Source organism: Stenella coeruleoalba, assembly GCF_951394435.1.
Source record: "Stenella coeruleoalba genome assembly, chromosome: 18".
Lineage (NCBI taxonomy): Eukaryota > Metazoa > Chordata > Mammalia > Artiodactyla > Delphinidae > Stenella > Stenella coeruleoalba.
The window spans coordinates 74902884-74917372 of NC_137164.1; positions in this window are offsets into that span (position 1 = coordinate 74902884).

The following is a 14489-nucleotide window of genomic DNA, read 5'->3' on the forward strand; positions in this document are numbered from 1 at the left end:
TGCAGAGCCCCTTGGGCCTCTCTCCAAGGCATCCATCACCTGAACCTCTAATTGTATTGGCTCCAACCAAATAAAGCCACACCTATTCCAATGACCCTTGGCCTTCATTCTCACTGCCTCTGACTGCAGCTGGCACGGCCATGTTCTCCTCACCATGGGCTCTCAGCCACCAGCGTGATCATCCCCAGGCCTCCTCCAACCCAAATGATGTTTGTTTCACAAATAAGTGTATGGACCTGTGAACAGCAGAGTGTTTTTCAAGCAAAATAGAACAACTCCTTCCCTGTTTACAGAGGCTAATTATGAAAGACGGAAAACATGTTTTCTCCTTCTGTAAAGTCTCTCTTGAGCTTAGAAGCCACATTTGGCTTTTTTTCTTTCTAGACGGGGCTCCCTCTGTGCTCTTCTGCGAAGTCTCTGCGGAGACCGGGGCCACGCGGCGACGGCTCCTCTCTCTGCTCTGTGCATTTCAGGAGTGTCTTGGGACACATTCCTTTGGCGCCATATGCCACATGCAATTGTGAATTGAACTTAAAAGTACAGCATGAACACATTGTCTAATTAATTAACATTTAAAGGCTCTTTGAAGAAAAGCTCACTGGGCAGACAACGTGACACAAGAATGTGTGAACGATGAGCCACCCGATTTGGGGAATTTAAAATATTATAATGGGCACCCCGTTTACGTCCTGGGCGTATCCATTCAACGTGGCCTCGGGCTCTGGGACGTTACGAGCAGGTGCTAGATGTCAGCCCATTTTCCAGTCCAGGCTGGAAGGCTTGAACTACCCAAAGCCAGTCCTGAAGAATGTATTTTTATTCCTTGTTAAATAAACCATTGGTCTATTTTCTCTTACCAAAAACCTTCTTATAAGAAACATGATAATGAGCATGTGTGCCGGGTGATGGTACCGGGAGAAAGGAGCTGAGAACTACGGTCACAGCTTGCGGGGACTCACGATCAGGATGCTTCCCGCGTGGTGTTGTCCTTCTGAGTTTGTTCTCACTAAAACAAGTCCCCAGTGTAGCTAGGTGATGAAAAGATACATATTTAGGAACATGATGTGAGAGACTGAAAAGTTCCCAATTGCCTGAGAAAGGCACATCTCTCTCTGATTCTGGGGGGCCCACCTATCGGGGAGCCAGCCACCCTCTATTTGAGTCTAGCTGAGTTAAAACCATGGTTTTGGGAGTTCACCATGTGGGCAATTGAGTGAGCAGTGCCTGGGGACTTAGAAGCATCCTCCACCGTTTCTGCCCTGGGATGACCTCAGGGATGTCATTTAATCTCCGGCTCTTAAAATGTATAGTAGACAAAATTTCTCCACGTTCTCACCTTGCAGCCATGTGGCACTAAGACCTCATCCTACCACCTGTGGAAATACCTGTAGAAGATGACATTGGAGGGACCTTGGAAGACTCTTGTAATGTTCCGTTCCTATTGCATCTGCTCATGAAACACTAATATGGTCTGATGGTGGATGCCCCTGGGCAAAAATACGAATGGAAGCTTGGAAGGCTTCCCTTTGGCAGTGCCCATCCTCCTGTGCGCCCATGGGTGAAAAGTGGAGAATTAAGCTGATTATCCTGTGAATGCAAAAAGAAAAGTAAAACCAATTTCCCCTTTTTCTTTCAGAGCATATCACCTCAATTCTCTACCTGACTTTGCCTGGGTAACTTCTGAAAGCAAGAGTCCCATTCATCACACATCAAGAGTACTCATATTTAATTGACCATCTTAAGAAAACAGCTCATGAACATTTTGAAATGATACACAGATGCCACAGGTGGGATGGTGACAAGCTGACTCATCAGCACATAAGACAGATCAACCACTTCACGCTTCTTTCAATTCAGGAAAGGCCAGAAGGGTTACTGCTGCTCTTCGCTCCTTCTCTATACCGACTCCAACAAACAAAATAATTAGATCAAAATGATCGTACTATCCTTTAGCTGAAGGGGGTTTCCAAATATAAGAACCCCAATCACCTGTTAAGCCTTGATTCACGCCTTTGATTTGGAAAAGGGAAAAGACCCCGGAGACTCCTGCCAGGTCTGATGGAATAAAAGTTTTGTTGTTCTGCTTGGTTAAAAATGCTCGGTGAGATCACAATACCTCTTTGAAAATGGACAGTGATATCGATCTGGGTGCATCTGTCTCTCTCAGCAGCTGAAAACGACACCACATGTGATTTCCTGTCACCAAAGCCCGGCAGACATGGCGGGGTCCAGGCTCGGTGGCCCGCGCGGCTCCCATCAGTACCTAGGGCCAGGCATCTTCCTGCCTTTCACCGGATATGCCTGGGGCTCTGCTGCACAGCTCTCTAAACAACTTGCTACCTCCCTCCAAAGGTAGGTTCCTTTTACTTCCATTGGCTGCTGTAGCATAAACAGAACATTTTATTTTTATTTTATTTTATTTTTTTTTGTGGTACGCGGGCCTCTCACCGTTGTGACCTCTCCCGTTGCGGAGCACAGGCTCCGGACGCACAGGCTCAGCAGCCATGGCTCACGGGCCCAGCCGCTCCGCGGCACGTGGGATCTTCCCAGACTACAGCACGAACCCGTGTCCCCTGCATCGGCAGGCGGACTCTCAACCACTGCGCCACCAGGGAAGCCCTGGAACATTTTTAAAAAGTGAAAATCTTACAAAATAAGCAATCAGGAAGAAAAACAAAAAAGCAAAACCTTCCAGGAGAGCAGATTTGCTCAATCTTTGCTCCCCAGGGTAAATGATATGATTTATACCTGTTGTTTCCATTTCCAGTCCACGGTCGCGTCAAAAACATTACAGCTTAGAGAAGAATAAAATAGCATCAGCCCTATTCATCCCTATGCCCTGGCAGGGGAAATTAAACTGTGTGGAAGGCACCCTGAACTTTGCAAACCCACGTTGAGTCCTGGGCAGATAAAACTGTGACGTTAATTTTTTATCTCATTGTACCTGAGCAATGGATCTGAAGAAACATAATGGTCTTGGAGGAAATCCGTGTCATGACTAATTGTTACTTTCACCCAGTGCTTTCAAAATATTTTATTAAAGTTCAGTGAGAATCTTAGGTTGAATTAGAAAGTTAAATGCTTAGAGATGAGAATGTAATTATTTTAAGAGACATCAATTTGACGTATGCTTTATTTTTTCTATATTTTAATGTGAGGTAATATGTGTATTTCTTTTTAGAGGAACTGTAATATGATTTCTACTCTGGTGATAATGGCAAAGCAAGAGAATAAAGAGAAAAAGAACAATAGCAATGAAAGTAACACTCATCTTTGAAGTTTAAATTGTGGAACTACAGAGCTAAAAGTTGGAGATCATCTTCCCCATCAAATACCTGCATTTTATAGACAAGGGAGTCAGGTGCTGTTCTGAGTTGAATTGTGTCCCCAAAATGGCGTGTTCACGTCCCAACCCCCTGTGCATGTGATCTTATTTGGAAATAGAGTCTTGGCTGATGGAATACAGATAAGATGAGGTCATAGGGCGGGCCCTAATCCAATGATTGGTGTTCTTATAAGAAGAGGGAGGGCTTCCCTGATGGTGCAGTGGTTGAGAATCCACCTGCCAATGCAGGGGACACAGGTTTGAGCCCTGGTCTGGGAAGATCCCACATGCCGCGGAGCAACTAAGCCCGTGTGCCACAACTACTGAGCCTGCACTCTAGAGCCCACGAGCCACAACTACTGAAGCCCACACACGTACAGCCCATGCTCCACAACAAGAGAAGACACTGCAATGAGAAGCCCACGCACCACAAAGAAGAGTAGCCCTGGCTTGCCCCAACTAGAGAAAGCCTGCATGCAGCGACAAAGACCCAATGCAGCCCAAAATAAAAATAAATAAGAAGAAGAGGAAAAACGACACAGACACTGACATGTAGTGACACAGACAGAGATTGGATATCCCCCTACAGGCCAGGGGATACCCAAGACTGCCAGCCACACAGGAGCCCAAGGGACAGGCCTGGAACAGACTCTCCCCTGAGGCCTTCAGAACCTTCATAACCTTCATGGCTCTGCCAACACCTAGATTTCAGACTGCTGGTCTCTACATGGTGAAAGAATACATTTCTGCTGCCTTAAGTGAACCAGTGTGCAGTGATCAGTTACAACAGCCCTAGGAAACTTACAAGGGCACCAAGGAATTAGGCAGCGGTGGAACCGAGGCCAGAGTCCCATGAGCATCCTTTCCACTGGGCCCTAGGGCCTCTCTCAGCTCAAGCAATTCTACAGAAAAGCAAATTCCATCAGGATTCCCAGGGAAAATATGTCTACCTTAGTGTGAGTTACCCTAAAGGCAGAACCCACACTGAGGACTTGAATAAAAGTAATTAATGTGAGAGGCAATCCACAACGTGCGGGGTTGAGACAGGGACGGTGCAGGTGAGTGCTGTGGCCGACAGGGCAATGTTCTGCTGGGATAATGCCCCAGCATCATCCCACTGAGGGGTGGGGAGCTGGGATGACTTATCACTCTGCAGGTGTTATCTGCCTCACTTCTGGTCTGCCCTCTGTGGGTCTAGCATATTCCTCTGGACAGAGAATGTCCTTGGGCATGTCTGCAAGCTGTATTTGGGATGGGCTGGGGGATGTGTGTGGGACACACCAACAGCATCCTCTGACCTTCCTTTCCCATCACTGAGTTTACATGTTAACCACAAACAACCAGAATGCAATCCTTCTGAATTAGAGGGTTGGTGTGGAGAATAAGAACCAGAGGAATTGTTTTTTTTAATTCCAAAAGATTGTTTTAAGAAGATAAAGTTGGGCTTCCCTGGTGGCGCAGTGGTTGACAGTCCGCCTGCCGATGCAGGGGATGAGGGTTCGTGCCCCGGTCCGGGAAGATCCCACATGCCGTGGTAGTGGCTGGGCCCATGAGCCATGGCCGCTGAGCCTGTGCGTCTGGAGCCTGTGCTCCCAAACTGGAGAGACCACAGCAGTGAGAGGCCCGAGTACCGCAAAAAAAAAAAAAAAAAAAAGAAGATAAAGTTAAGTAAGGAAGGCTGGAATATTCAGAAGCGACAGAATCAGTATTGGCAAAAAATGTATTTGCCAATATATTTAGTACAGAATATATAATAGTACAGAATAGAGATGCCTTAAGTGGTTCTTTCAGAAGTACAGCTGATCCTCATTAGTCACAGATCCTGTATTTGCAAATATGTCAACTCATTACATTTCTTGGTAACCCCCAAATCAATACTGTGGTACTTACTCATTCACTGACATAGACTTAGTGGCAAAAAATCTGAGCTGCCTGTTGTGCATGTTCCCAGCTAAGAGCTAACAAGGGATGCCCTGCCTTCTTGTCCCAGCTCTCAGACTGTAAACAGGGATTCTTTTTGTGCCTTTTTTGGTGATTTTGCTGTTTAAAATGGCTCCCAATGGTGCTGTAGTGCTGTCCAGTGTATCTAGGGGTGAGAAGGCTGTGATGAGCCTTGTGTAGAAAATCTGTGTTAGATCAGCTTTGTTCAGGCCTGAGTTACAGGGCTGTTGACCACGACTTCAATATTATTATTATTAAATCAACAGTATCTATTAAATAAGGTGTCTTTAAACAGAAACATACATAAAACAAAGGTATGAATTGATTGGTTGGCGAGAATGTCATAAGCAGAAGCCTGCAGGAACGTAACCCTATATTTCCTATAGGAGCAATGGCTCAGTAGTCACTAATTTTGTGTTCACAGTGACTACAGAGCTTAACCACCATGAATAACAAGAATCAACTGTATTATGAAAAGTTTTCAGCAAAAGATACTAAGTTAACTCTCTTTGTCCAAAATACAACTATAAGTAGCCTTTCAGTAAAGATACTATCTGACATATCATTACTCCATTTTATTCTTGTTGTGCCATTGATTTTAGATACAGCAAAGGGTGAGAATAATTTTTCCCATTTTGCTTAATCTCCAGTTCACACTGGTGAGGTCCTTGGGATTGATAATAAATTAATGCATATATGCAGACACACATAAATGATGCTATACTCTTTTATTTTAAGCACAAGGAAAAGTAGGTTAAAAGTCAAGTCATATGTTCATTCATTCCAATTAAGGGGGCTGGAAAAGCAACACATGAATGAAAAACAGTTCATCATTTGGTAGCTTATGGAGGTTATTCCCTAAGAAAGTAAACTGGTAAACAGAGACAGAGAAATTCAGAAAGAAGTTATTGCAGAAAGTCAAGGGCAGGGAAAGGATTATGAACATTTAAGACCAAGGCTGTGTTTAACGACAGATTTCAAATCTCTTAGATAGTTTATCTTGAAGTCCCAATTTCCCTCAAGGCAAAGTACTGGTGTTTACGGTTCCTAATTGCTGGTTTTAGCAGTTCTTCAGGGGATGAAGGGAAACCTGTAAGCGTCCAGCCAGGCGGAGGTTCATGTCTGTCCCGTAATCCTGGGTGTTCACCCAACATCGACCCCCAGCTGCATGCTTTTTAAACTTCATATGGTTGGAGACATTCAGAGCAGGGACTTTCTCCATTATGTCGGCACCCCAACTTGAGAAAGACAGAGCATTATTGTGTCAGTGAGTTTTCTTATTGACTTACCAAGTAGAATGTTCGTATTGTTTCGGAAGGTCTCAAAATGAAGAAGAATCTTGAGATCGTTGAGATTCAGACTGTGCCAGCCAGTTGTGTTTTTGTTCTTGTTGTTGTTATTGTTTCTAAAATATTCACCAAAACTTCCTCTCCAGAAGCCACTGCACGTTTGTGTGGGACCCCAGATTGCTTGGGTGGATGTGATAAGAAATACACGTGGGTTTTGAAGAATGTGGTCTTGATTAAATGTTTCCCTCTGTAACAGAAACCTATCCCTTGCCCCATGGAAGGGAGCCGGGACCAGCTACAGGATATCCCCTCTTCTTCCCCAAATGCTTATGATACCCGACTCTTCTCCTCTCTCTGGCAGGCTTCCCCCCCAACCCCCATCTGAGTCAAAGTAACCCCAACCCACATTTCTACTTTTCAGGGACAAGACAATGCAGAGGCAAAGGGCCTGCGTGTGTGTTGAATGAGGTTGGAACGCTGCTAAATGTTCTAGGTCATCGCCATGGACTGCAGGGTAGAGTTGTGAGGAGTGGAAATCTTTTAGTGTTTCTGTGAGAAAAGGAAAAAAAAACAGGACAGTTAAGTGGAAGCTACCGAGAGTGGAGAGCTGGTTAAGGGGCCCATTAGAAAGGAGAAGATACAGGAAAAGGATAACAAGTCAGAGAAGAGCTGGAAGAGATTTAAAGTATGTGTTTGAGAGTCTGGAAAGCCAGACCCACACTCTCTGTGCCTCAGAGTGACCACTGGTAAATAAGAGAAAAACAGGCCCTGCCTCACAGGGTAGTGTGAGGACTTAATGAGATTGTGCTCTAAAGTGTCCAACATGGTGCCCCTTCCCCCTCCCTCCCTCCCTCCTTTCTTTCCTCCCTCCCTTCCTCTTTCCCTCCCTCCTTCCTTTTTTCCTTCCTTTCTTTCTTTCTTTCTGGCTCCCTCATTAAAAAAATTTTTTTTATCCTGAAGATAATCTTGGAAACAATGATGTGCTGATATAAACGAGAGGTCAGCAGCTCAGGGCAGCATCAGAAGACTGGAAACCCGATGTGGGTAAAGCAGGTAGACAGCCTGTGAGCTCCCTAAATGAAACTCAGGGGCCAGAGAACTTTTGTAAATGTGATCGCTGAGACATCTGAGGGATCTTTGAAAAACAGAGAGCAGAAGGGAAGATTGCCAAAAACAAAAGTGAATAAATGGCATTTCAAAACCCCAATGGAAAAGAAAATTCACTTAAGGCAAACTACAGGTTAGTGAATTTAAAGTACATCCCTAGAAAGAATCTAGAAGCTTATTATAATAATGGTCTGAGAACAGCTAAAGAGAAAACAATGGTAACTAGGATCCAGTAAGAGTCAAGAAGAATAAGTCATGAGTCCTTTCTTGAGAGGATTACTAAACCCAGATTTCACAGAAATGTTTTAAGAAGCAATTACGTGGATTTCAATCAACTATAACATGGTATTTTGTAATACCCTTACAGATTAGATGAAATTTAAAAATAAAACGTTTTGGCAAGCATCTTATCCAATCCACATCTGTTTGTAAAATGCCTGTTGGTTCTCGGCCCTCTGCTTAGTACTAGGGGTACAAAAATGGGAACTGCAGCTCCCACCCCAGGGCGCTGGAGCGTTGGCTAAGAGAGGAGAACCAGTATCAAGTTCCATAACCATTAGTGTTGATCTTGTGCAGGGTCTTGTGCAGGCTTCAGCCTGTGCTCTCTTTAGTGCTTTTATCAGTGACTTGATACAAAGATGGAAGACATGTCATCAAATCTGCAAGTCCCAACAGCGTGAGGGTTGGCAAATACAATGAATTTCAGGGTCTGAATCCAAAAACGTCCCAAGTGCCCTGCAGCAGGGGGTCCTATGCCACAAGCTGGACAAGCCACAGTGTGACATGAATGAGTGTGAAGTCCAAGTCCAGAATAGGAAGGCCTGGGAGCCGGGTTGGGCACCTATCAGATAGGGGGTCAGGCTTGGCAACAAGGGGCCGTCTAGGCTAACAGCACCACACTGCAGGCTCTGAGCCGCTCACGCCTCCAACTGAACAATGACTGAGAGTGAGGGGGACCCCCTGAGCTGCTCAGACCATGCTGGGGGCGGGGGTGGGAGGGGAGTGTGTGTAGGGGAACATCACAATCTGAAGGGTGCCTTGGAAACTGGAGGAGATAGAGGGGAAATGATGTGTACAGGAAAGGGAAACCAATCCGTGTCAAGTGAGAAGTTATGTTAAGTGAGAAGAATGGTTAGCCTAACCATCAGATAGGAAGCTAGTAGAAAACAGAAGATGGACAGAAACTCCAGGCAGAGAGATGCCAGCTGGAGAGAAAACGAAAACAAACAAGCACAGTTACAACCAGAACCTCAGGACATGCCCACGTCTCTACACATGAAAATGTCTGTTCTCAGAATTGGTGAATTAATGATACAGGAGTTAAGATAAACAGCTTGTATCCTTAGCAGGAAAAGGTAGAGGGAATCTGAGCACTGGGTGTGGCTTAGAATACTGCTTCCTTGGAGCAGATACTGGCCTAGAGGAGACCTGAGAGGTTCTGTTTGGCTTCTTAGCAAGACGGATGCCTGACCTGGGGCTTGTGGACACGTGCTTACTGGTCCATTTTCCCCATCCACTTTCTTCAGTGAGGCCCTGGGGTTATATATCTGTGACACCTCTGAGGACCAGACCATGCACATTCTCCAAGGAAGAATGAAAGTGAACTCTTGTCCCTCTCCTCACAAAATAAACTTTTCAAACAACTCTCTTGTGGGCTTATAGGAAGTCTTAAACCTCCCACTTGTAGCAGATCATTCAAATTCAAAGTGTTTCAGCTCCTGGAGATAGCTGATGATGTAATATAGGAGGATTGGATTATCTTACTGATGCAGGCTACCAACCACAGACCCCAAATCTAGCCTAGCCCACTGGTCCAGGCCCAGAGCGGTCTGCCCCTGCACTCCTGCGTATATTCTGATTTCTTTCTCCTGCCTCGTAAGAGATTCCTTCTTGCCCTTCATCCGAGCTATCGCCTGCATGCTGACTGTGCTTATGTGGCCCGTTCTCTTCTCCTCAAATCAGATTCTCTGGGACAAATTCCCCCCAAATTGCTTCTTTGTCTTTACCTTAACTGAAGCCACAGGTATGTTACAGGGGAGTTTATACAAATGAAAATTTTATCAGATTTTTTTCCTAGCTGTAAGTATTGTCTTTATGGTATGATATGATATAAAGAAGTTATGACATAGTTTCTTAGATGCTTATTGAGTTAGTGAATAACACTGAAAAGGCATACAGAATAATATTAAAGGGAAGAACCCTGATGTGAAAATGAAAGTTGTATATAGAATTTGGGGGGAAATCAAGTGAAAAAAATAAGCTATTGCACGTCAAATATACAGCATAGTAGCAGATACATAGTACTTAATAAATGCCAAGTCTTAGTCTGGCTGTAAACATCGTTTCATTTATTAAGCTGCTGTCGCAGCTGACATCATTTACTTTGACCAGTGGAATTTGTACCTCCATCGCCTGCTGGTGTGGTCATGGGTGAACATCTCATTTGCACTGTCACACACATTTCTCTCTGGTCCAGCAAGATAGACTGTAGGAAAGGGTAGGAGATGGAAAATGTGTAATTCACATAACTGTGAGCTTTTCCCCCTCACAACCAAGATTTTCTATACCATCGCTGTTCCTTATTGTTTAAAGACATTGTTATGGCATTGTTTACTCTTAAAGCAGAGGATGAGTGGGTACATTTGGTCCTTTCTATAACATTCCAGCAATCTAATCAACATTGACAGAAAGTTGAACAGCAGTTGCCTGGGGAGGAGCCGGGGGGGGGGGGCGCGGTGGGAGGAGGAGAATGACAAACGATCATGAGGAAGCTTTGGGGATGATGGACGCGTGCATCCCCTTAACCGTGGTGGCAGTTATGGGCGTGCACACAGGCGAAATCTTAGCGAGTTGTGCACTTTGAATATGTGCATTTTATGATGGTTAATCATACTTCAATAAAGCTGTTAAAATTCCATCTGTATTTTTCTTCTCACAGGATGAGTTGGGTTTGGATAGATCACCAAATATGCAAAGTAGTTGACCAAATCCAACATCTTGCCAACGTGTCTCCTATCACTTAATTATCAGATCAGAGTAAAATTTCCAGTGTCTATCCTGACACCCCGTCGTGCTTTCTAAATCACATAACCATTTTCTTCTTCATTGTCATTACAGATGCTTGATTCATGTTTCAGTGATGTATTCTCAATTTTACTCTACTATCTTATGAGTTTTCATACGTGTGAAGTGGGCTAAAATGAGCAAACTGGTTCTTCCTCGCGAAGATCTCTCTCATTTCCTGTGTTTTGGTTCCCCAAATGGAGCCTTATTCGGTTATACTGCATCTATACTAAGTTTACTCAGTTCTGTTTTAAGCACCACCGTCCTTACTTTCAAGGAAGAGCAGCAGAGAAGGAAGATGACGTCAGCAATTTAGTAAAACAGAGGCTTTCCACGTGGACCCCAAATCCACTCTCTCTATGTGGAAGGCACTAATGAGATTTCAAAGGCACGGATGACTCAGAGATGCTCTCTGGGTCCTGACCAAAGCTGCTGGCTTAGTTTGCTCTGAGGGGAAATGGAGCTGGAAATGTCCTCTTGAATAGGGGGTGAAGGAAGGGCTTCACTGGGCACCAGGCACCTCAACCTTGGCTCCCAGATGTCCTGTCCAGGCTCACACGAGGGATATCCTTGTGACAAACCTGCTGCCCTTCGCAGCACCCAGATGTTTACAAAGGAAGGCTGGTTCCTCGTCAACAATAATCAAAACAGTGAGCGCTGTGTGTGATCTCTCCCACTTCCACAGGGAATTTGAATAAAACTAGAATAGGATTAGAAACAAATATCCAATTGACTAGGGGCTCAGTTCCCTTGTTTGGGGAGAAATCTGAATATTTAACTCATTTTTGGTCCTTGCATTTTAACAAGCAAATCTGATCAAACTAAAATTCTTTTTACTATAAAAATTCCCCTTTAAAAATACTGTGTATAGAAAATATTCCAAGTCTTTGAGTCAGCATTTTGTTTCTGGGAATCTGTCTTAATTTTGCAATCAGAAACACACTTGAGGATTTATGAAAAGTAACTGCTATAATATTTCATCAGAATAATATTTGTAATACAATTATAGTAGGTGACAGTATTTACATTAATGAAAAATTGGAAACATTAATTGTTTGAGTGACATAAATCTGCTCTGGTATATATCTATCCCATAAAAGGCACAGGCATTAAAGATCATGTTTACTAAGAATTTTTAATGATAGAGAAAAGCATATACAGAAGAATGTTAAAAAGTCATAATAAAAAATGCAAAGTCATGCAGAAATGGATGAATGAATTAGTTGATGCTGGTAGAGTATATACAACTATGCCTGACACGTGTGCAATCAAACTTCACTGTTATCTCAACCAATCTATTGAATACATTTGCATATTTAAGAAAATCCAGAATATGGAACAAAGTCTTCAAAATAGGCTTTCAAGTAATTTTATTCTTACGTGTTGTCTCAATTTTCTGCAGTGAGTTTATAAGGCATTCGTCATTAAAATAAAATCTGTGGCAAAGAGGAAGGAAATTACATCTGCACAGTCACACATTGTTTGTAAATGACAAAGAGTTAATTCTGACATTCACAAGATGAGATGGGCAACAGAAGCAATCATGCAGTGAAAAAACCCATAATATAGCCTCCAAACTGACAAATTTTCTTTCGGAAGTAGTTATTAGTTTTATTGGATGACTTAGTTATTCTTAGTTATTTAAATTGGCTGATTAATAACTGGGAGCATAGTGGTTAAGAGAGTTGTGACTTTCCAAAATTTATGGATTGGGAATAAGTGTGTGTGTGTGTGTGTGTGTGTGTGTGAGAGAGAGAAAGAGAGAGAGGGAGAGAGAAAGAAAGAGGGAGAGAGAGATGGAGAACATACCTACATTCATGCATTTTCTTTTCAACTCATGTATTTTACCTTGTTCCGGGAAGTATTTAAGTCAGATCGATTCGTGATGAGCTGTCAACAATTATATGTAAGTAGTAAACAAAGTGACCTGCTGGGAAAGAGCGCCTTCCCTCCACACCTCTCAGGAGGCCGTCTGATGTACCTTTACACCTGGCCTGGTCTTTAACTCTTGAAGTTCTGCAACGTCTGCCTCTTTCGGGGTCACTGTGAACCTTTAGTGGCTTCACTGACTCTTCTCTTTCACGATTGTGGTGATGGGAACACCACCATTCAAAATGCTGCATGCGCCTCTAAAAGTAGGAACAAATTGTGAATTCTTGTAAAGACTGTTGTTTGCAGCATCCCTGTGCAGTGGTCTGCAGGCACCCTTGTCTCCCTGTATCGAGGGAGTCTCGCTGACATCGGTGATGTGTGCCCTTCTGAAAGTGGCATTGTCTTCTCCTGAGCTTCTGTCCATGAACTGTCTCACCCTAAACGAGAGCACTGCTTAGGAATGACATTGCTAAACGGGGAACATTTGATTCTTCCAGTCGATAGCAATTCTTGGAATATGGGAGGGAGTTTTCTGTTCCTATTTTCATTTCCTGATACTTGTACAGAGCTTTTCAATCAATGGATAAACCACCCGTAATAATTAACCAGACAGAGTGAAATCATTTGTTACTCAACCTACATTATTACCAAGGGGAAAAGCTGCTGGCCTCCTACAGATATTGCTACATGATTGCAAAAGAGCAAGTGGGTTAAAGTTGTATTTTTTTCCTTCAGAAACTCTATTTGCCAAAGCCCACAGATTGCATTGCACCATTCCCGCCGCTCGTGCTGATGATGCTGCAATACGGGCTGTTTTCATAGGCAAATGAATTTGCAAAATCAGACCTCCTCTTCCAGATTATGCTGCCATAGCTACAAACAAAAACAAAGAGTCAGCAAAGAAACACGTCTCAGAGGAGCTTTCCAGCACGTTCTGCGAGCATCCTTGGGTTCCTTTGGGAAAAATTATACGACCGTTGCTTCTTCACCCGTCCCTTAATAAATCAATAAATATGGATTGAGAACCTACTGTGAGCAAGGTGCTCTGCTGGGTGAGAGAGAAAATGCAAAGACGGGTAAAATATAGCCTGTGATGTGGAAGAGGACGTATATATGGAGATGTCTAAGGAACAGAGGAGATAATTCCCATCTAAGGGAAATCCCAGCGAAGCCAGACCCCCCACCCCTTCCCTGACCCTCTGACACTACATCCTGGCACCTCTTCCCCCTCCTCTGTGGACCAAATAGCACCGTAGCAACCTCCCAGGTGGTCTTCCTGTATCCACCCTTGTTCAATTCCAGTAAGTTCTCCCTACAGAGGTGTCATATTATAAAAGCCCAAATCTGATCATTGAAATATCTGCATAAAACTCTTAAATAGCTTCCCATTCCATTTTAGAGTAAAGGACAACATTTCCACCATGACCTCCAAGGTCATGGGGAATCTGGCCCTGCCTGCTTCTGCCGGCTCCCCCTGACCACCGGTTTCCTCCGCTCGAGCCACAGTCTGTGGCTCTTCGAATGTGTGCCTCCTCTCCTGTCTAGTGTCTTCATAGTACTGTCCCCCCCACCCTACCTCACCAGGAACTCTCTCCTTCCACGGCTGTAGTAAGCTCCAAACGCTCCTTCTGAGCTCAGCTACAAGCCCCGGAAAAGCTCCTCTGAGTTACTAGACCGCAGGACATGAAACGTTCTGACAGCATCCTGCATTTTGGGTTATTAGCCCTTATTTTATTAAGATACAACTGTGTATGACAGAAAACTTGAAATACCAGTGGCTTAATAGATCAATTTCTTATTTAAAGCGTGCAGAGCTGAAAAGGGAGCTCTGTAAGAACCAGGGACCCAGGGTCCTTCTAGGATCTTCCTCAGATCAGATTCAGCATTTGACC